This window comes from Pristis pectinata, chromosome 6 (genome assembly GCF_009764475.1).
Source record: "Pristis pectinata isolate sPriPec2 chromosome 6, sPriPec2.1.pri, whole genome shotgun sequence".
Lineage (NCBI taxonomy): Eukaryota > Metazoa > Chordata > Chondrichthyes > Rhinopristiformes > Pristidae > Pristis > Pristis pectinata.
The window spans coordinates 5,157,402-5,184,563 of record NC_067410.1 but is presented as its reverse complement, the minus strand read 5'-3'; the positions used below and the strand labels follow the sequence as shown (position 1 = coordinate 5,184,563).

At 49.1% G+C, this 27,162-nt stretch overlaps 1 protein-coding gene across 1 annotated transcript in view; it reads right to left on the bottom strand.

Annotated features, from left to right (window-relative positions):
* Positions 1-17,619, bottom strand: part of LOC127572138 (plexin-A1-like) — a 456,000-nt gene extending 438,381 nt beyond the window's left edge. Inside the window, 1 exon segment of the mRNA XM_052019089.1 lies at positions 17,348-17,619. The gene's annotated coding sequence lies outside the window, so the exon portion shown is untranslated.
* Between the last annotated feature and the right edge of the window lie 9,543 nt (positions 17,620-27,162).

Below are 27,162 nucleotides of genomic sequence, written 5' to 3'. Positions count from 1 at the left end.
GAAAATGAAATCCAGACCGCGTCCCACCGAGTCCATGAGCCTTTGGAAAGTTTGGGCTGCATTCTTGAGACCGAAAGGCATCCTCAGGAATTCGAACAAGCCAAACGGGGTGATGAGGGCTGACTTGGGCACGTCATCGGGGTGCACTGGGATCTGATGGTATCCCCTGACCAGGTCAATTTGAGAAGATGGTCACTCGGTGCAGGTTCACCGTGAAATCCTGTATGTGGGGTACTGGGTATCTGTCGGCAGTTGTGGCGCCGTTGAGCCTTCTGTAGTCTCAGCAGGGCCTCCATCCTCCTGCAGACTTGGCCACCATGTGCAGCAGGGATGCCTACGGGCTGTCTGAGCAGCGTACAATTCCCATCTCTTCCATCTTACGGAACTCCTCCTTGGCGAGGTGGAGCTTGTCGGGTGGGAGCCTGCGAGATCAGGCATGCAGCGGCAGTCCTTGCGTGGGGATGTGGTGCTGCACACCGTGCTTGGGGTCAGCCGTGGAGAACTGCGGGGTGACTATGGAGGGGAATTCCGCCAACACCCTGGCGAATTTGTTACCCGAGAGGGTCACGGAATCCAGGTGGAGGGCTGGTAGCTTGGCTTCTCCTAGCTGGAAAGTCTGGAATGTCTCGGTGTGGACCAAACGCCGGCCCTTTAGGTCGGCCAGGAGGCAGTTGGCTCGTAGGAAGTCTGCCACTAGTAGTGGCTGTGACACCGCTGCCAACATGAAAGTCCAAGTGAAATGGCTCGACCCGAAACGCAGTGGGATGGTTCGCGAGCCGTACGTTCAAATACTGGTGCCGTTTGCGGCGGTGAGCTCGGGGCCTGGGACCGCGTTACGAGTGTCCATGTTCGAGTGGGGGGATATACGCTGACTTCGACTCTGGTGTCTACCAGGAAGCGCCGCCCGGAGTGTCGGTCCCAGAGGTACAGGAGGCTGTCCCAGTGGCCAGCCGTCATAGCCATTAGCGACGGCTGGCCCCAGCACCTCCTGGAAAAACACATGGTGGACGGCAGCGGCGCGCGCCTGAACCCCATCTTTGGTGATAGAAACACCGTTGTTCTGAACTTTCGTCCTTTTCCCCCATGGGTCTCGAAGGCTTCGGTTGCGGGGCCTAGGCTTTGGAGCGCGCGCTCGTGGCTAGGCTGATGGAGGCTACTCCACGTTGCTTACTCTGAGTGGGTCGCTGAAATCCTCACTCGCGAGAAGTGCTCGAGGAATAACTGCTCAAATAAAAGGCACGGCTTATGGCCGTCCATGAGCGCCAGCATTTCATTTATGAGCCCAGATGGCGTGCGGTCGCCCAGACCGTCCATGTGTAGGAGCTGCGCAGCTCGTTCACGGCGGGAGAGTCCGAAGGTACGGATCAGGAGCGCCTTAAGCTTAGTGTACCTGTCCTCTGTTGGTGGCTGATGTAGGAAATCGATGATCCGGCCTGCCGTGTCCTGGTCAAGCGCACTGACCACGTAGTAGTACCGCGTGGCATCGGCTGTAATATTGAACTGGGCCTCAGCCTGCTCGAACCAAACGTGGGGCTGAGTGGCCCAGAAGGTCGGGAGCTTCAGAGAGACCGCGCTGTGCGAGTTGCTCGAACTCATAGCTGGTCGTTGAGTCACCAGCTCCAGATGCCGTCTGGAACGTCGGGGTCATCAATGTAGCCGCTCACAACGCGCTACTCAAGGAACACACGGAGGCAGAGAGTACTTAACTCGAAATCCTTTGATTCACCAAAAACACGCACGAAACTTCCTACCCACGGGCCCCTGCGACCCGCCGGGCGGAAGTGACGTCCGACTATCCCCGGAGGCTCCGCCTCGAGCAGGTAGTTCACAACCCGCTACCGCGTCTGCCCGCGGCTCCCGATGGCAGTTCGAGTCCCGCGTGTGCGGGCCGCCACACCATTTTAAATATTAAGACTTCCAGGGTTTTGCTTGTTTAGACTCAGGAGGGAGAGTATCAGCTGACAATGAAACTATATGGAAGATTCTGGATACTGGGAAGTGACCCTTGACCTCACTGCACTCTCGCTCTACATTTATTCAACAGGAGGTGGAACCCCAGCACAGGTCCGAGGGAGAGCTGCACCGTTGACGCTGCTGGCTTTTTGGGTTTGCCGCCTTCCTGCTTTCAAGTGGATGAGCAGAACGTGTGTTCCGGCACACTATTGAGCACTCAGACAACTTCAGCACAAACCATCTATCACACTGCTGCTTGTGAGGGCTTGCTGTGCATAAATTGGCTGTCATATTACAGCAGCGGCTGTTAGAAATATCGTCACTGGCTGTGGAACAGCAGACGTTTTGAAAGGCACTGAAGACAGAGAGAGACCACAGATGCTGGAATCCAAACCAAAACAGTGGAAGAACTCAGTGGGGTCAATCAGCATCTGTGGGAGGCAAAAGGTGCAAACCTCCCTTTCTTCAAGGCAGAAGGCTGCAGATTAAGAGACCTATAGTTTAGTTCAAGGCCACAAACTAGGCCAAAAGTCTGAAGTGAGCAGTGCATTGCAGAGAGTACTCAGAACAGGCCTTGTTATCTCCATTCTGACCTAGTTATTCCCCCATCATGCTGTCTGCACATTCACAAGGTTAGTCCCAGTCTCGATCCATACACTTGTATGCATTGAGGAACCAATCATAATGTAAAAATATACTGATCAATTTCTAGATCACTTGTGTCAAGTGACTCCCCACTGTGCTCTGCTCAAGGTAATCCAAATTCAGCAATGCAAACCAAGGATAAACACTGGCCCAGACATTGCAGAGGTCTCACCTACACTCCACTGAAGAAATGGCCACAGGATATTTTACTTTCATTAATCTCAGGAGTCAGACTGGGCTTGTTCTTGCTAAGGACTGTTCACCAGACTGATTCACCAGATTTTGGGCCCCTTATCTTAGGAAGGATGTATTGATGTTGGAGAGGGTTCAGAGAAGGTTTACGAGGATGATTCCCAGAATGAAAGGGCTTACATACGATGAGCAATTGTCGGCTCTTCGACTGTACTCACTGGAGTACAGAAGAGTGAGAGGGGACCTCATAGAAATATTTAGAATGTTGAAAGGACTGGACAGAGTAGATGTGGCTAAACTGTTTCCCTTGGTGGGTGAGTCCAGAACAAGAGGGCACAGTCTTAGAATTAGAGGGTACCCATTTAGAACAGAAATGAGGAGAAATTTCTTTAGCCGGAGGGTCGTGGATTTGTGGAATTCATTGCCACATACAGCTGTGGAGGCTCGATCACTGGGGGTGTTTAAGGAGGAGATTGGTAGGTATCTAATTAGTCAAGGTATCAAGAGATATGGGGAAAAGGCTGGGAATTGGGGCTAGATGGGAGAATAGTTTAGCTCATGGTGAGAGCAGACTCGATGGGCCGAAAGGCCTACTTCTGCTCCTTTGTCTGTGATCTTGTGATTCCTAGAATGGTAAGATGTAATGAGAGAGAGCGATTGGGTCAATGAGGCTAACATCCACGAGTATAGAAGGAGAAAAGAAATCTCACAGAAAAACTGTAAAAGTGTAACAGGACGGGACAGATTAGATGCGAGGAGGACATTCCTAATGGCCCAAAAGTTCAGGGGTCACAAACCAAGGCGAAGGAGCAAGTCACACAAGCCTGGAAGGAGGAGAAATTTCTTCTCCTTGAGCCTATAAAGTAGTGAAACCAAATCACTAAATATATCGAAGTAGGAATTGAATATTTTTCTTAGGGTTTAGGAGGGATCAAGGGATTATGGGCAGAAAGCTGGAACAGGGTATTGAATCTGGATGATCAGCACATTGTACAGTGAAGCAGGCTTGGAGGGCTGAACTACCTCTACTTTACCTTTAGTCAGTTTCGGTCACCCTGTTATAGGAAAGATGTGGTTAAACTGGAAAGAATGCAGAGAGGATTTACAAGGATGTTGCCAGGACTAGAGGGCCTGAGTTATCGGGAGAGGTTGGCCAGGCTAGGTCTATATTCCTCGGAACATAGCAAAATGAGGGGGGAGTTTATAGAAGAGTTTAAAATTATGAGAGGCATAGATAAAGTGGATGGTAACAGTCTTTCAAACTTTTCTATAAGGTCGCCCCTCATTCTCCTATGTTCCAAGGAATAAAGACCTAGTCTGGCCAACCTCTCCCTATAACTCAGGCCCTCTAGTCCTGGCAACACCCTCATAAATCTTCTCTGGACTCTTTCCAGTCCAAAACCAGGGGGCATAGGTTTAGGGTGAGACGAAAGATTTAAAAAGGACCTGAGGGGCAACATTTTTCACGTATATGGAATGAGCTGCCAGAGGAAGTGGTTGAGGCAGGTACAATAGTATCATTTAAGAAGCACTTGGATAGGTACACGGAGGGGAAGGACTTGGAGGGATATGGGCCGAACGCAGGAAATTGGGACCAGCTGGGTGGGCACCATGGTCAGCAGGAACAGGTTGGGCCGAAGGTCCTGTATCCGTGCTGTATTGCTCTATGACTATAATTCTCAAAAGACAGCAGCTACGGCAGTGCAGCACCCTCTCAGCGCTACCACACTCACAACTTAGATGCCCGTGCCCAAGTGCGGGGTAACACACACACACAACCAAAGATCACACATGCTCGCAAACAGGCGAGAGATATCGGGTTGCACACAAGCATCACTGGCAGAGATTAAAACGATTTACACTGGCTCTCTCTGCAAGACTGTTGCTGAAGGAGATAGTTTGCATGTTATTATGATAAAATGCTTTTCCTAATTAGGACTGAAAGGATAATGATGGATTTAAACTATGATATATTGCAAGTTGAATGTTCTGCTCACTCAACGCTTAAACAACATGATGGACCATCATAATGCAGCCAAGAAATCTTCCTCTTGGGTCTTTTTAAACCTGGCATCACTTCACGGTTTACAGAAGACACTGGCTGCTTACTGGGGATTAAAAATGCTTCACTATGTGCAAAACTTACAGGGTTTAAAAAAAACTTGTGCTGTGGTCGCCTTTACAGACAGGCTGCGGAGGAGATAAAGGAGGCAGGCACTCAAGTAGAAACCCCTCCCCTGAGCTTCTCTTTACTGACGCATCACTGTAATTAAGGAATAGATTATATTGGTCATTCAAGGCAGCCAATAAAGCTCTGCCATGTTAGGGAGGAATACAAAATGTGTCTCTATACTTCTCTCCTGCAGTGCAGGAGGCAACATTCGTTGCAAGTACTTTGGGAATGCGGCCAGCATTATCTAAATGTCCCCCATATAGGGTGGTCTTCGGGTCAATGCCTAGAGTACTGCAAATCCCCGTCTGAAATGCTTGTGTGTTTGTAATACCATTACACACACAACACACAGAGGGAAAATGGCAGAATTCAACTCAATTGCAGACCTCTTTGGTTGAAAAGTCCACCGTCGGGCAGGAGGTACAGAAGCCTGAAGTCCCACACCACCAGGTTCAGGAACAGCTACTTTCCTACAACCATCAGGTTCTTGAACCGACCTACACAACCCCAACCCCGCCTCAGCAACGGAACACTACGGACCTCCTCTTGCACCGCTATGGACTTCGCTGATAGTGCAAAAAAATTTTTCTTCTTCACTGGCCTGTATAATTTATATTCTGTGTTGTCTGTACCTACGTGCCTGTGATGCTGCTGCAAGCAAGTTTTTCCATTGTACCTGTACCTCAATGCACTTGTGCACATGACAATAAACTTGACCATACACACACAGTCCAGCCACTGTGACAGGCCGTGAGGATTGATCCGCATCTTTAGACCCTGGCCCAAGGCTGAGCCAACATCTCCCGATTCTGACCACTTGTTGGTCCCCTCATCTGTCTTCAACCCTGAATCCCAATGCAAACCTCCCCCTTCCTGGAGAGACCAAGGGAGCTAGGGCTTTACTGGAGACACTAAGGGAGCTAGGGCTTTACTCTTTGGAGAGGAGGAGGATGAAGGAAGACATGATAGAGGTGTACAAAATATTAAGAGGAATAGATAGAGTGGACAGCCAGCACCTCTTTCCCAGGGCACCACCAATGCTCAATACAAGAGGGCATGGCTCTTACAAGAGTAATGGGTGGGAAGTTCAAGGGAGATATCAGAGGAAGGTTTTTTTTTTTACCCAGAGAGTGGTTGGGGCACGGAATACACTGCCTGGGGCAGTGGTGGAGGCAGGTACATTGGTCAAATTCAAGAGATTGCTAGATAAGCATATGGAGGAACTTAAAATAAAGGGATACGTGGGAGGAAGGGGGTAGATAGAATCAGACTGAAAGGATATCAGGCCACTTGCCTCATTGGACACAAAGAAAGCAGCTTGGATTGTTGGAGGTTATAGAATTATGAGGGGGGATAGTTAGGGTAGAGAGCAAAAATCCTTTTCTCACGGCAGGGTACCTAAGAGGGCTAACGTTTAAGGTGAGAGGGAGGAGGTTTAGAGAGGATCCGAGGGGGAATTTTTTGCCCCACTCCCAGAAGATGGTTGGAGTCTAGAACAAGCTGCCTGAACAGGTGGTGGAGGCAGAGACTCTCATAACAATTAAGAAGCATCTATTCTTCTACTTGAATCACTACAGACCCAATGTGGGTAAATAGAACTAGTGTAGGCAAGTGCAATGGGCGGCATGGATATAATGGGCCGAAGGGCCTGTTTCTCTGCTGTATGAAACTGGGCTAGAACTACATTTCATTTTTAGGTCAGAGCAGGAGTACCAGCAAGGTACAGTCCCAGTTGCCCCACTGCGGGAAGACAATGACCACACCGGGGAGGGTGCAGAGGAGATTGAAAGGGTTGTTGACAGAACCAAAGTCTCAACTGTCCATTTCCCTCCACGGATGCTGCCTGACCTGCTGAGCTCCTCCAGCACTTTTTGTGCGTTACTCCAGATTCCAGCATCCGCAGGGTTTCTAGCGTCTCCATGGAACCAAAGAATTTTTAGTTTTGAGACTTACTGGAGCCACTTTCTTTCGAATAGAGGCTGCCAAGGGAGAGTTAATTGAAGTGTTTAGAGTGGGTGAACAGGAAGGATCTATTTCCCTTAACTGAGAGGCCATCATCAAGGGAATAGAGATTTCAGGCAACTGATGAAAGAATTGGAGGGGACTGGAGGAAAACCAAAATCCTGCAGGTTCTGCTAACCTGCAATAAACCAGAGAATGCTGGAAATGTTCCGATCAGGCAGAGTCTGTGGATGGAGAAGCAGGGTTAACTTTTCAGGTTGCAGACCCTTCAGTAGAACATTTCCTCCCCCTACTCCCTTAAAGGTCAGATCCGGCAAAGGGGCCTCGAGCAGAAGCATTAAGCCCGTCTCGCTGCCTGACCCCCAGCATCTTCGGGCAGGGGTTGGAACTCTCCACCAGAAAAGGTGGTGGAGACGCAAAGCCCTTTTTGCATTAGAACGGACCTGGCTGAGTAATGGAGAGAGCGGTGACCTGCAGGGCTACAAGCCAAGACTTGGGAATATTGACCTTTCGAAACAGAATTGGATCTACACAGGAAAGAAAATCATTTGTACAGGGCCACACAATAACAAGCAGAGGCAATGGGACTGACTGGTTGGTTCAAAGGGCTAGTGTAGACACACTGCGTCACATGGCATCCACGAGCTGGTTAAACTCGGCCTGGACACAAAGGCCTTCTGTTCCATTGTTTCTACCAGGTAAAGACCAGAGGGGGTGAGATAAACTCATCCCATGCTGTTACAGTGGGTGGGGTTCATTGCTCAGGAGACACATAAAGGGACCTGCAAGCAGAGCTTGAGGCTGCACCAGAATCCACCCTGCTTCCCCAGAAGATTAAACACCATCAGCTCTCTCCCACAAAAGAAAAGTTATTTTTAAGAAAAGGCACATCAATGCATCTTAATCTAGATTGTAGAGTTACATTTAAAAACAGTAGACTGTTAAATTATAAATTAGGATAAATGATCCTGACTGCATCCATACATAAAGGAAAAAAATGGGAACATGAATTCATCCAAGTTAGCTGATCAAACAAAGGAAGACCAATAGGCAACATTCAATCGTTAGTCTTCAGTAGTAGCTGCAGGAGGGGTTTACCAGGGTGCTGCCCAGACGAGAGGGCATGTTCTATGAGGAGAGGTTGGACAAACTTGGGTTGTTTTCTCTGGAGCAGCAGAGGCTGAGGGGAGACCTGAGAGAAGTTTATAAAATTATGAGAGGCATAGAGTAGACAGCCGGTATCTTTTCCAAGGATCAAAATGTCTCATACTAGACAAGGTGAGAGGGGGAAGTTCAAAGGAGATGTACAGGATGCGTGTGTGTCTATATATATGTATATATATATATATAGACACACACGCACACAGTGGTGGGTGTCTGGAATGCAGTGCCAGGGGTGGGGGTGGAGCCAGATACGATAGAGGTGTTTTAAGAGGCTCTTAGATAGGGACATGAATGTGCAGAGACTGGAGGGATATGGACACTGTGTAGGCAGAAGGGATTAGTTTAGTTAGATGTTTAATCACTAGTTTTAATTAGTTCAGCACAACATCGTAGGCCGAAGGGCCTGTTCTATGTTCTAGTAGCTCTGACAGGACACAAGGAAGAGTCACTTTGTACTAACCGTGAAGACAAGAGACTGTAGGAGTCTTTGTACTAACCACTGGAGGAACTCAGCAGATCGAGCAGCATCTGTTGGGGGTGGGGGGGTGGAGAAAGAGGGATGGTCGACATTTCAGATCGAGACCCTGCACTAGTCCTGTTGAGTTCCTCCTTCAATTTGTTTTTTCAGATACTAACCATGTGCTCAGCAGACCGAGGGTTAAATGGTATTAATGATACAATCAAATCAGTCAGCAGCTGGTGGAAGGTGCAGGTACATCAACAGTGCCTTTCACAGTCTCCCGATTTCAGCCAATGAAGTGCAGTCACACCGCTGCAATATTGGAGACGCAGCAAAGTCCCACAGACAGGAACGTGACAATGAGATCATCCGCCTGTTTTTAAAAAGATGAATGAGAAACAGTGTCCTTCCCTCTGATGTCAAAGTTCCCAAAGCACCGTATTAAAGAGTCCTCCCCACCAGCCCATAATAGGGTTGCCCCATTACAGGAAGGCTGTGGAGGATTTGGAGAGGATGCAGAAGAGGTTCACCTGTAATAGAGAGTGCTGGCTATAAGGAGAGGTTGGACAAACTTAGATTGTTTTCTCTGGAATGTCAGAGGCTAAGGGGTGACCTGATAGAGGCATAGACAGACGGTCTTTCCACCCCGCCACCCCACCGGATAGAAATGTCAAATACTAGAGGGGGAAAATTTAAAGGAGATTTACGAGGCAAGTTTTTTTTTAAAAAACCAGAGTGGTAGGTGTCTGAACGGGCTGCCAGAGGAACAGGTGAAAGCAGATATAACAGCAATGTTTAAGAGGCAGTTGGACAGACACATGAACAGGCAGGGAATGGAAGAATATGGACCCTGTGCAGGCAGATGGGATTAGTTTAGATTGGCGGTTGGCACAGACATTGTGGGCTGAAGGGCCTGCTCCTGTGCTGTACTGTTCTATGTCCATGCCAACCATCAAGAACCAATCTATACTAATCCCATTTACCAACACTTCGCCTGCAACCTACCATACCTTGTCAATTCAAGTGTTCATCTAGATAACTATAGAGAGTAGCTAGTTCCACCAACCACTCAAGACAGAGTATTCCAGACTTCAACCTCCCCCTGAAAAATTCTCTCTCAGATCACCCCTCACTCACCTTAAGTTCATGCCCTCTGGTCTTAGGCACCTGTCATGGGGAAAGTTTCTTCCTGTTCACCTTATCTATGCCTCTCATAATCTTATATACATTTCTACCAGGTTCCCACCTCAGCCTCCCCTGCTCCAAGGAAAACAAACCCAGCCTATCCGTAGTGTAGCGGTTAGCGTAACGCTTTACAGCGCCAGCGACCCGGGTTCAATTCCGGCCGCTGTCTGTAAGGAGTTTGTACGTTCTCCCCGTGACTGCATGGGTTTCCTCTGGGTGCTCCGGTTTCCTCCCACATTCCAAAGATGTGGGAGTTAGGAAGTTGTGGGCACGCTATGTCGGTGCCGGAAGTGTGGCGACACTTGTGGGCTGCCCCCAGAACGCTCTACGCAACAAGATGCATTCCACTGTGTTTCGATGTACATGTGACTAATAAAGAAATCATATCAGTCTCTCCTCATGACTGGTGAATCTCCTCTGCACCTTTCTAGCACTATCCCTAGAGTGTGGTGACTAGAACTGCACACAATATTCCATCACTGGCCTCACCAATCTTTATAAGGTTGTACCAAGGCCACCCTTGGTATATTCTATTCCCCAGCTGATGATCTGGTCATTAACACTTTGCCAAGCATAGTTTCACCATTTTACTGTCATTACACTGAATCACTGACTAGACTTTGATGGGTACTCAAGAGAATCGATGTGGGCAGTGCACTTGATGTGATCTACATAGGTCTTGGCCAAGCCTTTGTCTAAGTCCCACTTGGCAGGCTTATCACAAAAGTAAAATCCCACAGGAGCCAAAGGGAAAGGAAAAAGGTCCAAAATTGGCTCAGTGGGAGAATTCAAAGGGTCATACTGACAGGTATTTCAGCGACCAGAGAGATGCGTGCAATGGTGTTCAGATTCCATAGAACCAGGTCCCTTGCTATGCGAAAGACATTGATACAAATGTCAGACCTGTGATTGAATAATTCATCAACAATACCAAAACTGGCCATGTGGTTGACTGTGGGAAAGAAAGTTTTGGAAAGCAGAACATTTTCAAACTGACTGGTTAGGTGGCAAATGGAATTCACACCAGGGAGGAGCAAGGTTACGTGTTCAGGAGGGTATACAAGACATAAATGTACAGTCAATGGTAGCATCCTGTGGAGCCCATCCACAGATCTGATTTATCTGCCTTGATGCCTTCAAGGTCTGGAGGACACATGCTGTTGTTGGCAAAGGCACAGAACACAAGAGCAAGTACATACTGCCACAATGAAAAACGTCAGCTAGGCAACAATTTGGGGGTTACGTACACTACTGGAAGAACGTAATAGCATTGGAGAGGATGCAGAGATTTATTTAGTCACAGACAGCACTGCAGAGTTATAGTCATGAGGGGAGAATTGCATAACATAGAACAGTCCAGCACAATACAGGCCCTTCGGCCCACAATGTTGTGCCAACCTTTAAACCTCGCTGAAGACCATCTAACCCCTTCCTCCCACATATCCCTCTATTTCAAATTCCTCCATATGCTTATCTAGTAATCTCTTGAATTCGACCAATGTACCTACCTCCACCACCACCCCAGGCAGTGTATTCCATGCCCCAACCACTCTCTGGGTAAAAAACCTTCCTCTGATATCTCCCTTGAACTTCCCACCCATTACTTTAAAGCCATGCCTTCTTGTATTGAGCATTGGTACCCTGGGAAAGAGGCACTGGCTGTCCACTCTATCTATTCCTCTTAATATTTTGTACACCTCTATCATGTCTCCTCTCATCCTCCTCCTCTCCAAAGAATAAAGCCCGAGCTCCCTTCGTCTCTCCTCATAATGCATACTCTCTAAACCAGGCAGCGTCCTGGTAAATCTCCTCTGCACCCTTTCCAACGTTTCCACATCCTTCCTATAATGAGGCAACCAGAACTGCGGTGGTTTCAGTTGGAACCAAGGAGAGATTTAATTGTGACATGTGAATCACTAACTGGGGATCAGCAAGAGTTAAGTAACATGGAGACAATTACAAACTAGACTGGATTCCAAGGAATTCAGAAGCTAAAGCTCAATATGAAACACTGAGGAGGGAAACAAAGATCGATTGGGTAGGGAGAAATTATCTCTGCTGGGTGGGGAGTGGAGGGCTGTGGGATCACTGTTGCAAAATTAGAGACACATCCTCCAGAGACGATTAGGAAACATCTCAACATGCAGAGGTGATAAGAGATAACACTGAATGCCAAGTTCGTCATTGACTTTAAATTGAACACCAGCAGAGTTGTGTCAAACATCGAGAGGAGCAGGAAGATGGTGCTAGTCACAGATTGCCCATGATCCATCTAAGGCAAGGGGAGGGGTGGGGTGTGAAATGGACCCCTATCCCCAACCCAATGTTAAGGGGCACACACAAAATGAAGGCCAGCTGAGTAAATAATCTGAAGGAAACAGTTCTGGACCAGAGAGAATTAGAGGAATCACAGGGACTCACTCCAATACAACTCTTGCAGATTTCCATAGATGTACAGTGGAGACATTCTGACTGGTTGCATCACTGCCTGGTATGGAGGCTCCAATGTGCAGGATCGCAAGAGGCTGCAGAGGGTTGTAGACTCAGCCAGCTCCATCACAGGCACAACCCTCCCCACCATCGAGGACATCTTCAAGAGGGGGTGCCTCAAGGCAGCAGCATCATTAAGGACCCTCACCACCCAGGAAACGCCCTCTTCTCGTTACTATCATCAGGGAGGAGGTACAGGAGCCTGAAGACCCCACCCAACGATTCAGAAACAGCTTCTTCCCTTCTGCCACCAGATCTCTGAATGGTCCATGAACACTAACTTTTTTTTGCACTATTTAAAGTAATTTGATGTTGTTGCACTGTACTGCTGCTGCAAAAAAAACATGTCAGTGATAATAAACCTGATTCTGAACATGATGCCCTATATCAGGGCAACCGACACTGCCAGCATTTTATTGCCCATCCCTGACTCCCCACGAGGTGAGGGCAAGCTTCCTCCTTGAAGCCCTGCAGTCCTGCTGGTGAAGGTGCTCCCACTGTGCTGTCAGAGAGGGAGTTGCAGGATTTAGACCCAGCAACGACAGAGAGGGTTGTGCACGCACACAGGAACACACGCAGACTGGGGCGCGCGCACGGACACGCAGGCATGAAGAGTACATACACATGCAACTACACTTGCGCCTCGAGCCCCTCACAGGCAGGCACGCACACCGCACCCCTACACACGGGCAGGCGCACGCGGGCCCCACCCGGCACACACGGGCGTACAAAGGCGCACAGAACCCACTCCTACAGAAAGGGGGCGCGCGCACACCTACACAGGCAGGCGCGTGCAGACCCCACCCTGCACACACGGGCATACAAAGGCGCACAGAACCCACTCTACAGATGGGGAGACACACACCTCCACCAGCTTCCACTGCAGACGGGACAACCTCTCGCACACCCCACACGCACTAGAACTCCACACCCCACTGGCATGCATGAGCGTACACACACACACAAACATTAAATATTGCTTTATTAATGAGGTGGTCTGTGCAATACTGGCTTGAAACACAAAATAAATGGTTCACAATGTTACAAACACAACAGCAGCCCACGTCTGACACGGAAACACAGGCTGGATACACAGCCCCAGACTTGTGTATTCTCACGGAGAGGCTCTACTCTCATTCTATTCCCCCAAACCACATCTGGGCTGCTCCGGGAGGGGGAGTGGGGTTGAGATTTGGTCTCACAGTCACCGAATGTTCAGAGGCAGAAACTGGTGAAGAGCAAGAATGAAAGCAACAAGTAAGAATACATCACAGAAATGAAAACGCCCTTAGAAACTTGCTCTTCGACCTGCTGCACAACAGTATGAGGGGAGTGTGCCTCTGGTGCTGTAGAGGTGGAGAAGATTGCCACATATCTGCCTTGCAGATTCCAACACCCAGAGAGTTGCCCTCCTAGCCTCTGTCTTCTGTACCGGGGGCTACCAATTTGCCCCCCCCCCCCGAACCCCCCAGCCACTACTTAGAAAAATCTCCCACATACCATCCTCAGACAACAAAACATACCAGCTGCCCGCTTTGTTCTCATCCATGTCTCCCAATACCAGAACCTATTTTAGTTTCAGTTTTGAATTGCAGCTTGACTGGATTTAAAACCACGAGCCATGTCAGTGCTGCTCTGTGCACTGAGGATAAACAAACCCAGCTCACCGACAAAAACCTGCAGGATTTCCATGGACACCCCTCCTCCCTTTCAGACTTTCCCTATCTCACCGCCAACCTTACCATAAACAACAGTGACTCAAAACACTTACAGCAGTGTGGCTGCTAATCATAAGCAGCCTACAAACAAATCCTGAAGAACAAAACACTTAATTATGTTCTGTACTTTGTGGAGAATTGCGGTGAGTTATTTAGATAAAAGTTGGGGAGATTGGAATGTGATCGTATAACAAAAAAAAATCCAAACATCCTATTTTATGGTTTTGTGGTTGTCAGGCATCAAACTGAAATGATGGGTCAATTGGATACTGAAAGTTGCTCTGCAAGGATTTCCCCATTCCTGCCCTGTGAAACACACGCAGTTAAAATTTCCAGCAAGAAAACTTCAATTCAACTACGTAAGGGGGAAGAGAGAGAGAGGAGAGAGAGAGGAGAGAGAGAGAGAGAGAGAATGAATATAGACTACAGCACAGTACAGGCCCTTCAGCCCACAATGTTGTGCCGACATTTTATCCTGCAAGATCTACCTACCCCTTCCCTCCCACATAGCCCTCCATCATTCATGTGGCTAAGAGTCTGAGAGAAAAAGAGATAGGAAGAGAGAGAGGCAGAGACAGGGGGGAGAGAGAGAAGCAGAGACAGACAAACAGAGGGAGAGAGGGGGAGAGAGCGCAAAAGCAAGACAGGCAGAGGGAGAGAGAGAAAGAGACGGGGAGAGAGAAGCAGACATATACAGAGAGAGGGAGAGAGAAGAGAGAGACACACACACACAGGTGGAGGGGGGAGAGAGAGGGAGGGAAAGAGAAGGAGAGACACACAGGTGGAGGGGGAGAGAGAGGGAGGGGGAGAGAGAGACACACACAGTCACAGGGAGGGAGAAGGAGAGAGAGAGACACACAGTCACAGGGAGGGAGAAGGAGAGAGAGACACACACAGTCACAGGGAGGGAGAAGGAGAGAGAGACACACAGTCACAGGGAGGGAGAAGGAGAGAGAGAGAGAGACACAGTCACAGGGAGGGAGAAGGAGAGAGAGAGAGACACACAGTCACAGGGAGGGAGAAGGAGAGAGAGAGAGACACAGTCACAGGGAGGGAGAAGGAGAGAGAGAGACACACAGTCACAGGGAGGGAGAAGGAGAGAGAGAGACACACAGTCACAGGGAGGGAGAAGGAGAGAGAGAGACACACAGTCACAGGGAGGGAGAAGGAGAGAGAGAGACACACAGTCACAGGGAGGGAGAAGGAGAGAGAGAGACACACACAGTCACAGGGAGGGAGAAGGAGAGAGAGAGACACACACAGTCACAGGGAGGGAGAAGGAGAGAGAGAGACACACACAGTCACAGGGAGGGAGAAGGAGAGAGAGAGACACACAGTCACAGGGAGGGAGAAGGAGAGAGAGAGACACACACAGTCACAGGGAGGGAGAAGGAGAGAGAGAGACACACACAGTCACAGGGAGGGAGAAGGAGAGAGAGAGACACACACAGTCACAGGGAGGGAGAAGGAGAGAGAGAGACACACACAGTCACAGGGAGGGAGAAGGAGAGAGAGACACACACACAGTCACAGGGAGGGAGAAGGAGAGAGAGAGACACACACAGTCACAGGGAGGGAGAAGGAGAGAGAGAGACACACACAGTCACAGGGAGGGAGAAGGAGAGAGAGAGACACACACAGTCACAGGGAGGGAGAAGGAGAGAGAGAGACACACACAGTCACAGGGAGGGAGAAGGAGAGAGAGAGACACACACAGTCACAGGGAGGGAGAAGGAGAGAGAGAGACACACACAGTCACAGGGAGGGAGAAGGAGAGAGAGAGACACACACAGTCACAGGGAGGGAGAAGGAGAGAGAGAGACACACACAGTCACAGGGAGGGAGAAGGAGAGAGAGAGACACACAGTCACAGAGAGGGAGAAGGAGAGAGAGACACAGTCACAGGGAGGGAGAAGGAGAGAGAGAGACACACACAGTCACAGGGAGGGAGAAGGAGAGAGAGAGACACACACAGTCACAGGGAGGGAGAAGGAGAGAGAGAGACACACACAGTCACAGGGAGGGAGAAGGAGAGAGAGAGACACACAGTCACAGGGAGGGAGAAGGAGAGAGAGACACAGTCACAGAGAGGGAATGTCAACCCTGAAAGGATCAGTTGTTTGAATCCTGATGCCCCTCCAACATCCTCGTCCAAATGTTACCTGAAGACACCTCAGCCCCCATGATCTAGACCAGGTCAGTAAACGCCCCCAACACCCGAGATGAAACCCGTCTCCGAGAGCGCGGAGCGGGCGAACGCTGCCGGAGCGGCGCCGCTGTCAGCGCTCCCTCCTGCCGAGCGGAACCCGCCGAAGACGCCGCTGCCTTCGCCCTACCACCCCGAAGTGCCGGCGATAAAGGCACTGCCAGGAGAAATCACTAATGAAGATAAATTCTTATTTCACATTCCTTGCTATGCCTTGACCTTTTCCCACAGTGGGCAAGGATTTAGGCTCTGCACAGGGTGAGACCAGTCTGCACGACGCAGGTTTACCAGCACAATACAAATTTGGAACCAATTTGCAATACTCATCGATTATGATACACACCGGTCCGCGAGACAGAAGGCTGCTTCTCCACGCAAACCAGAACACAGATCAAAAAAAAAACATTGCATACAGTACTTATTTAAATAAACTTAGTGGTTAACCATTTATTAAATAAACTCCCCGGACAGATCCAATCAAACACCCATCAAAACTTGGAATCTTTAATATTAAAAGCCTTTCAGAGCTTTAAGGGCTGTTCCTCGTTTTTTTATGTAATTACAGTGGCCTTTCCTTTCTCAACAGTAGTGGGTCAATTTCAACCCCTGTCACTGCTTCCCCCCCCCCCCTCTATTCTAAATCCTTCCCCCACTGCTCACCCCCTGCACCAGTCCCTCAACTCTGCAACACTGCTTCTCAAGCCTTTAAGAGGTGGGGTATTCACAGCCTCAGCTGTAAGTGCCCGCGGACTAGCTCGCAATGCTTGTTCCAAAAGAAAAATCCACATGAAATCCATCAGAAAGTACTCACTGGAAGCAAGTTTATCTCTGTTTTCTCTTCCCTGGAATTTCACAGTCCTTAATAATACGAACGCGGGACAAGAAAATAACGCTGATATTTTTTTTAAAAATCCTTTTGCAAACACACCAGAGATTATCTTTCCCTCTCAGACAAATTCCCCAGATCTGTGCCGTCCCAGCGGCGGCGAAAGAGCGAGAGACAGAACAAAAAAAAACCCTCTCGATTCGCGAGCGGCAGCTTCCAAAAAGTCCTTTCAACGAAATTCCTTTCCTCTTCTTGTGTTAAACTACAGCAACACACGGGGGGGGGAAGAGAGAGAGAAGGGGAATAGCCACACCGACAAAAACACGCCAACAATCCTCTCTGGGTGTTCCAACTTACTGCAGTATTTACTTACTAAATATTGAAACGAGATTTACACCGACTGGCTCGTCCTTGGACCTTCTTCCAACCTACTTACAAGCGGCGAACACGCGTAGCTCTTCGCACACACAGAATCCTTGGCCGGCACAGAAATGTTCCCTGATCGCGTTAAAAACTGTTCTAACAAAGAAATCACATGGATACAACTGGCGCAATTGCTTGCTTGCTACTTTGATTGTATCAGAAAGCAGGAAACCTTGTATCTCTTGTTAAAACGTGTACAGTCTGTGCGAGGGGAGAAGGCCGGCCCGGAATACTCACTGTGTGAATGGATGAATGTCCTTGCCATAATTAGCTCGCAACACTGCGCTGATACCGCTGCTCGCTACACTCCAGCTGAATGGAATGTAACTCCAGGCATCCAATGGGAACCCCAGCCTCGCTCTCACCGCCATGCCGCCGTGCGATCCTGGCACTAGGGGGAGCCTGTGCACACCCAGGGCGCTCCGCATTGCAATACAGCGCACTGTCTGCCCGGCACACTGCTGCCTTAAAGGGGCAATGCACTCGCTCCGGCCCAGCTGCCTTAAAGGGGCAATGCGCTCGCTCCGGCCCAGCTGCCTTAAAGGGGCAATGCGCTCGCTCCGGCCCAGCTGCCTTAAAGGGGCAATGTATTCCCTCCGGCCTAGCTGCCTTAAAGGGGCAATGCGCTCGCTCCGGCCCAGCTGCCTTAAAGGGGCAATGCGCTCGCTCCGGCCCAGCTGCCTTAGAGGGGCAATGCACTCGCTCCGGCCCTGCTGTCTTAGAGGGGCAATGTACTCCCTCCGGCCCAGCTGTCTTAAAGGGGCAATGTACTCGCTCCAGCTCCGCTGCCTTGAGGGGGCAATGCACTCCAACCCAGCTGTCTTAAAGGGGCAATGCACGCCAGCCCAGCTATCTTAAAAGGGGAAATGCACTCGCTCCAGCCCAGCTGTCTTAAAGGGGCAATGCACTCCAGCCCAGCTTTCTTAAAGGGGCAATGCACCCCCTCCAGCCCAGCTACCTTAAAGGGGTAATGCACTCCCTCCAGCCTAGCTCTTAAAGGGACAATGTACTCACTCCGGCCCAGCTGTTTTAAAGGGGCAATGCACTCCACCAACCCAGCTACCTTAAAGGGGCAATGAACTCACTCTAGCCCCGTTGCCCTTTTAAGGGGAAGTGCACACAGTCTATATTTATCCTGTATTGGTTTGATATTTACAATATTAGAGGAATCAATAGATATGGGAATAGGGCAGAAAAATACTATTGAGGTAAATCAGCCATCATTCATCATAAGATGATCGATTATAGATCAGTATTGAGGGCAGGCACAGTAGTGTAGCGGTTAGCATAACGCTATTACAGCGCCAGCGACCTGGGTTCAATTCCGGCCACTGTCTGTAAGGAGTTTGTACGTTCTCCCTGCGTCTGCGTGGGTTTCCTCCGGGTGCTCCGGTTTCCTCCCACATTCCAAAGACGTACAGGTTAGGAAGTTGTGGGCATGCTATGTTGGCGCCGGAAGTGTGGCGACACTTGCGGGCTGCCCCCAGAACACTCTACGCGAAGATGCATTTCACTGTGTGTTTCGATGTACCTGTGGTTAATAAAGAAATCTCATCTCATCTCATCTCATCTCATCTCATCTCATCTAAATGGCTTACTCCTGCTCCTATTTCTTACATTCCCATGAAGGGTAATGAACTTTGTCCCAGGTGCCCAAAGGGGCAATGCATACACTCTGGTCTGGTTACTGTAAGGGAGCAATGCACAGACTGAAAGTGCCCAACTGATCCAAGAAGGACAGTACAAATAGCCTCTGCTTTGGCTAGCTTACAGGGTGAATGTACTCACTCCCTGGCCCAGCTACCACAGAGAGACAATGCACTCACTCTCCCCACCCCGTTGTCTTAAGGTGGCAATGCACAAGCTCTACACCCTCTGCTGTCTTAAAAGGGCAATACACTCACTCTGCCTGAGCTGCTTAAAAATTGATACACATTACTTATACATCCCAGATATCTTAAAAGGGTAATGCATACACTGTATGCCCAAACGGCCTTAAAGGAGCAATGCACACCCACTATAGTCCCCAGCTGTAGCCACTGCCCAATCAAAGACCCCACCCACCTGGGACATTCTGTCTTCTCCCCTCTTCCACTGGGTAGAAGATACAGGAGCCTGAGGGCACGTACCACCAGACTTAAGGACAGCTTCTACCCCACTGTGGTAAGACTATTGATTATACAATGAGATGGACTCTGACCTCACGATCTACCTTGTTGTGACCTTGCACCTTATTGTATTGCACCTTCTCTGTAGCTGTGACACTTTACTCTGTACTGTTATTGTTTTTACCTGTACTACCTCAATGCACTCTGTACTAACTAAATGTAACTGCATTGTGTAATGAAATGACCTGTACGATCAGTATGCAAGACAAGTTTTTCACTGTACCTCGGTACAAGTGACAATAATAAACCAATACCAATACCATAAACGGATGCTCTGTCCCAAAATGGAAATGTACTTCCTCATGCTACAGCTGCCTTAAAGGGGCAATGCACTCACTGAGCAGTACCTAGCTGCCTGAAGGAGAGAATACTTTCTACCCCAGGAATGTTGAAGGGGGAATATATTTAGTCTCCAATCCAGCAGTTTTAAAGTGACATTGCATACATTCATTACCACCCCACCAGCTGCTCTAAAGCAACATTACACCCTACGTCCAGCCATAAAGCTGCAACATGCCCACTTCCCTGGGGCCAGCTTTCTTAAAGGGGCAGAGCAGTGCACTCATTCCTTGCCCCAGCTGTTTAAAAAGGACAACCTGCTCCCTCCAAATACCCAGCAGTCTTAAAGGGAAAATGTACCCATTCTCTCTCTCTCTCTCTCTCTCTCTCTCTCTCTCTCTCTCTCTCTCCCCCTCCCTCTCCCTCTCTCCCTCTCCCTCTCCCTCTCTCCCTCTCCCTCTCTCCCTCTCCCTCTCTCCCTCTCTCCCTCTCTCCCTCTCCCTCTCCCTCCTTACCCCACAACCTCCTCCCTCCCACAGCACCAAGGCAGTTTAAAACATTAATGAACACATACTTTTATGCATCCTTCAAACTGGCATAAAATTGAGACATTGGTAAGTCACTGACCAAATGCATGTGGTAAAAGTCTGGGTGATCTCCAAAGCAGATTGCATAGAAAGCCAAGCACCTGAGTGGAGAGCAGACACCAGACACCTCAAATGGAGCAACACACAAGATGCTGAAGAACTCAGCAGGTCAGGCAGCATCTGCAGAGGGAAATGGACAGACGACGTTTCAGGTCGAGACTCTTCATCTGGACTGGAAAGATAGAGGGGAGAGAGCCAGAATAAAAAGTGAGGGAAGGGGAGGAGCAAGAGCTGGCAGGTGATAGGTGGATCCAGGTGGGAGGGGGATGTTAGGCAGGGTGGGGGTGGAGGCAATTTTTTTTTATCTCAGAGGGTAGTGAGTCTTTGGAACTCTCTTCCTCAAAGAGGTGATGTTGCAGCTCTATGGAACTGGTTAGACGACACTTGGGAGTATTATGTTCAGTTCTGGTTGCCTCATTATAGAAAGGATGTGGAAGCTTTAGGGAGGGTGCAGAGGAGATTTACCAGGATGCTGCCTGGATTGGAGAGCATGTCTTATGAGGATAGGTTGAGTGAGCTCGGGCTTTTCTCTTTGGAGAGAAGGAGGATGAGAGGAGACTTGATAGAGGTGTACAAGATGATGAGGCATAGATCGAGTGGACAGTCAGAGGGCGAAAATGGCTAACACGAGGGGACATAATTTTAAGGTGATTGGAGGAAGGTTTAAGGGGGATGTCAGGGGTAAGTTTTTTACACAGAGAGTGGTGGGTGCGTGGAACGCACTGCCGGCAGAGGTTGTGGGGGCAGGTACATTAGGGACATTTAAGAGACTCTTAAATAGACACATGAATGATAGAAAAATAGGGGGCTCTGTGGGAGGGAAGGGTTAGAGAGAGCAGGATAAAATGTCAGCACAACATTGTGGGCCGGCGGGCCTGTACTCTGCTATAGTGTTCTATGTTCTATGTTCTAAAGGGCGGTGGAAGCAGAGTGTCCGAATGTTTTGAAAGAGGTGAATGGATTATTGATAAGCAAAAGGGTGAAAGGTTACTGGGAATAAGCAGGAATGCCGTGTTGAGTTCACCCATGTTCTTTCCTAAAGGTGGAGGAGGCTCCAAATGACCTACACACACAAAAAGTGCTGGAGGAACACAGCAGGTCAGGCAGCATCTACGGAGGGAAATAAACAGTCGATGTTTCGGGTCGAGACCCTTCATCAGGACTGCTTCATCCCCAGCTTCAGGATCCCAGTCCTGATGAAGGGTCTCGACCCGAAACGTCGACTGTTTATTTCCCTCCACGGATGCTGCCTGACCCGCTGAGTTCCTCCAGCACTTTGTGGGTGTTGCTCCAGATCCCAGCATCTGCAGAATCTCTTGTGTCTCCAAGTGACCCACTTCTGCTCCTAAACCTCAGCAGCTATGAGGGCCCAAGGGAGGAAGTCTGGGAAGGATCACAGAAAAGGGAATACTTGCTTGACCAAGGGAGCTGTGTCAATGTAATTCCACTTTCACTTGGTCCTGCCAACAACCCCACAGAATTCCAAATCACATCGCGTCCCTTATTTATCTAATTTTGTACTTCACACTACCAAAACTGAATGTTCTGTCGTCGTGACTGTCATTTGATGCTGACCTTCAGTATTTATTTGCTGTTCCATATTTTTCCAGTGTAAACATTCTTTTGGAAGTTTTTTTTAAAGGAGTGATACGCCACCTCTTTGCCCCTTAAAGCCCAGGTAAACTGTGTGTTCATTTTCTGGGTATGAGTGGGCAGAATCAGAACATCTGTCTTCCTTGGTAACTACCACCCCAGTAGATGGGCCGAAGGGCCTGTTTCTGTGCTGTAGTACTCTATGACTACATGAAATTCAAAGGAACTGCAGACACTAGAAAACTGAAGTAAAAGCAGAAAATGCTGGAAATATTCAGCAGATCAGGCAGCATCTGTGGTGGGGGTAACAGGTTTAATGTTTCAGGTTAAAGATCCCCTGTAAGAACTGGGAAAGGTTGATACAAAGTTTGCGTCACACTGCACAGAAGGTGGGAAAGGGCTGGATAGGACAGAAGGAACATCTCTGGGAGGTTGGGGCCAGGGTGGATGCGTGGATGGGCAGATATTGGGGCAGTTAGAGGGTGACAAAAAGCAGGAGGTTTCGCAAGCCGCAGGTCAGGGTGCGCGAACGGAGAGGGAAAAAGTAATTGCATCCGGTGCTCCCGGCGTGGCCTCCTGTACATCGGTGAGACCCGACGCAGATTGGGTGACCGCTTCGTCGAGCACCTTCGCTCCGTCCACTGCAACAGCCAAGATCTCCCGGTGGCCGCCCACTTCAATTCCACATCCCACTCCCATACTGACATGTCTATCCACGGCCTCCTGTACTGCCACGTTGCGGCCAGACGCAGGTTGGAGGAACAACACCTCATATTCCGCCTTGGGAGTCTCCAACCTGACGGCCTCAACATCGGTTTCTCCAATTTATGGTAACCCCACCCCTTCTTTTTCTCCCCCCCCCCCAACTCCTTTGTCTTCCCTTATTCCTGTGGCTCCCTTCCCCCACCTTGATGACCTGCCCATCTCCTCTCCTACACTCCCTCATCCTTTATTCCATGGTCCACTGCCCTGTCCTACTGGATTCCTTCTTCTTCAGCCCTTGGCCTCTTCTACCCATCACCTCTCAGCTTCTTACGTCTTCTCCCCCTCCCCCACCCACCTACCTTCCCCCTCTCACCTGGACTCACCTCCCCCTCCCCTCACCTTCTCATTCGGGCTTCTGCCCTCTTCCTTTCCAGTCCTGATGAAGGGGCTCGGCCCAAAACGTCGACTGTTTATTTCCCTCCATGGATGCTGCCTGACCCGTTGAGTTCCTCCAGCACTTTTTGTGTGTTGGTCCAGATTCCAGCCTCTGCAGAATTTCTTGTGAAACCAATTTCAGGGGCATTTGGCTTCCTATAACTTCTGATATAGACAGAGGAAGAGAGTTATTGGAAGTTGGTGAATTCAGTATTGAGGCTGGAAGACTGCAACATGCCCAGACAGAAGATGAGGTGTTGTTCCTCAACTTTGCGTTGGATCTCACTGCAACAGTACAGGAGGTCATAGAGTGAGATTAGGATGGAGAATTGTGGCAGACATCTGTAATTTCAGGGCTACTCCTGAGGAATGAACACACGTGCTCTGCACCCGATCTGTGTTTGGTTTCTCCAGTGTAGAGGAGGCCACATTGTGTGCACAGAATACAGGACACTAGATTGGCAGAAGTGCAGAGATACTCACTCATTGTCACTGTCAACTGCTGTGAGTGTGCGAGGGACAGTCGAACGGACGCCAATAATTTTAATTGAGGAAGGGTCTCAGCCCAAAACATCGACCATTCGTTTCCCTCCAATAGATACTGCCTGACCTGCTGAGCTCCTCCAGCATTTTGTGTGTGGTGCTCCAGATCTCGACCATCTGCAGTCTCTTGTGGCACCAAGGTGGTCTCCTCCAGTAATTAATTTGTCTTCCAGATATTGTCTTGGTGGGCACCATAGTCAGCATGGACGAGTTGGGCCGAAGGGTCTGTTTCCATTCTGTATTAATCTATGACTCTGTTGCCAAAGGTCCCAAAATTTCCAGCAAAAGTTTGGTGATGGGTATAGAGAGAGAGGCAGAGGGGTTCACACAGAGAGGAATATCAGAGGGCTGAGAGCAGTTTACACAGGTAGGAAAGTGAGCTCATGTACAGACCGGATAACATGGATAACATTTTAAACCCAAGGTGCTGCCTATTTGGGTGACAACTCGCGTCAATGAGCACAATGTGCAATTGACAAACTGGATTCAGGTCTGCCAACACTCACTGCCAAGAGAGGAAAGAAGGGAAATTATTATCATTTCAGCTCTGAGATTAAATTCTCTCCCCACACGGGGCACTGAGGGCTTGTTGGCCTTTGTGACTCTGACAGGTTTTAAGGTTCCTCAGTAAAATAAGTTTGGACAGTTTCGCTCCAGTCCCCAGTGGACACAGTTCCACAACATGGTTCTAATCTTCAGTTAAGTGCCATTAAAGTTCTCATGCTGCTCAGGAAGACGGGAGCATTGGATCCACTGCTGTGTCAGACGGGGCTCAGAAACACACAGGTAAGGTGTACAAAATCATGAGGAGGACAGAGAGGGTGAATTTACACAGCTTTTTCCCCAGAGTTGGGGAATCAAGAACTAGTGGACACAGGTTTAAGGTGAGAGGAGGGAGATTTAATAGGAACCCGAGGGGCAATTTTTTTATCCAGAGGGTGGTCAGTATATGGAACGAGCTGCCAGAGGAAGTGGTTGAGGCAGGTACTTTAACAACATTTAAAAGACACTTGGACAGGTACATGGATAGGACAGGTTCAGAGAGATACGGGCCAAACACATGCAAATAGGGGTGGCTTAGATGGGAATATTGGTCAGCATGGACTAGATGGGCCAAAGGGTCTGTTTTGCTGCTCTGTGACTCTATGACTCCAATGTCTGGTTAAGCCCCAACATGCTTGCTTTATGAAAATCTGGATCCTATAGAATCATAGAATGAATTAAGAGGCCATTCAGCCCATCAAGTCCATCCTCTCACTCACATTTCCCAGCTCTGTCGCTATAACCCTGCAAATTATCTATTGTCAAGTTCTTACATAACACAGAGTACAGCACCGGTACAGGCCCTTCGGCCCACGATGTCTGTGCCAACCAATGATGCCAGATTAAATCAATCCCTTCTGCCTGCACATGGCCCACATCCCTCCATTCCCTTCCTGTTCATACACCTGTCGAAAAGCCTCTGGAACACCTTTATCATGTCTGCTTCCACCAACACCCCTGGCAGCCCATTCCAGGCACCCACCGCTCTCTGTGCGAAAAATTTACCTCAGACATGGAGTCACACAGCACAGAAACAGTCCCTTTGGCCCAACTCATCCATGCCGACTGTGTTGCCCAGTGAACTAGTCCCATCTAGAACATAGAACATAGAAAAACTACAGCGCAATTCAGGCCCTTCAGCCCACAAAGCTGTGCCGAACATGTCCCTACCCTAAAAATTACTAGGCTTACCCATAGCCCTCTATTTTTCTCAGCTCCATGTACCTATCCAAAAGTCTCTTAAAAGACCCCATCGTATCCGCCTCCACCACCGTTGCCGGCAGCCCATTCCACACACTCACCACTCTCTGAGTAAAAAACTTACCCCTGACATCTCCTCTATACCTACTCCCCAGCACCTTAAACCTATGTCCTCCTGTGGCCACCATTTCCGCCCTTGGGAAAAGCCTCTGACTATCTACCCAATCAATACCTCTCATCATCTTATATACCTCCATCAGGTTCCCCCCTCATCCTCCGTCACTCCAAGGAGAAAAGGCTGAGTTCCCTCAACCTGCTTTCATAAGGCATGCTCCGCATTCCAGGCAGCACCCTTTCTGTGGCTTCCACATCCTTCCTGTAGTGAGGTGACCAGAACTGCCCACGTTTGGCCCATAGCCCTCTAAACCTCTCCTCTCCATGTACTTATCCAGACAGCTTTTAAACATTGCTAGTGTGCCTGCCTCAACCACTATTTCTGGCAGCTCATTGCAAATACACACCACCCTTTGTGTGAAGAAGCTGCCCCTGATGTCCCTTTTAAATCTCTCGCCTCTGACCTTAACCTATGCCCTCTTGTTCTTAGCACCCCCCCCCCTCCCTGGGAAAAAGACTGTGTGCTTTCACCCTGTCTATGCCCCTCATGATCTTATACACCTCTATCAGGTCACCCCTCAATCTCCTACGTCCCAGGGAATAAAGTCCCAGTCTACGTGACCTCTCCTTGTAACTCAGGCCCCCAAGGACCAGGCGACATCCTGGTAAATCTTTTCTTCATTAATAACACCTTTCCTAATAGAGTGACCAAAACTGCACACAGTAGTCCAAGTGAGGCCTCACCAATGTCTTACATCTACTTTAAACTCTCCCCCTCTCACCTTAAAGCTCTGCCCTCTAGTATTTGACCACACTGGCAAAATGTCTCCGACTATCTACTCTATCTGTGCCTCTCATAATTTTCTAAATTTCTTATCATATTCCCTTATGAAAACCCTGAACAACTATTTCCACAAGGAAATGAATTCCAGATCAAAGGAAAAGAGTTTTATCTCACATCCCTTATGAATCTTGGGTTCCAAAATTTAAATCTGTATCATTTAGTCCTTGAACCATCTGATAAAAGGAATAGGTTCTCCCTACATATCCTCCCTATACCTGGGTCGACTTTCTTTGGTCCCAGTTTATTGAGGATGTCATGTTATTGGTGGAGAGGAGTTCTGATGGAAACGGTGCCAGCGAGAACTTGCCTGCTCTTCTTCAGCATGGAAGTGTGACTCTAAACCTGTCTTGTATCTCCAGACCAACATTCGCACCCTCAGGATCCATCACAGCACCACAGGTAATTGGCAAGAGTGGATAGTATCCATCACCACCCAGGACATGCCCTCTTCACATTACTACCATCGGGGAGGAGGTACAGGAGCCTGAACACCCACACTCAACATTTCAGGAACTTCTTCTCGGCTCGAAGCGTCAGCTGTTCATTTCCCTCCATGGATGCGGCCTGACCTGCTGAGTTCCTCCAGCATTTTGTGTCTGTTGCTCCAGATTCCAGCATCTGCAGAATCTCTTGTGGTTTCTTCCCCTCTGCCATCAGATTTCTACATGGTCCATGAACCCATGAACACCACCTC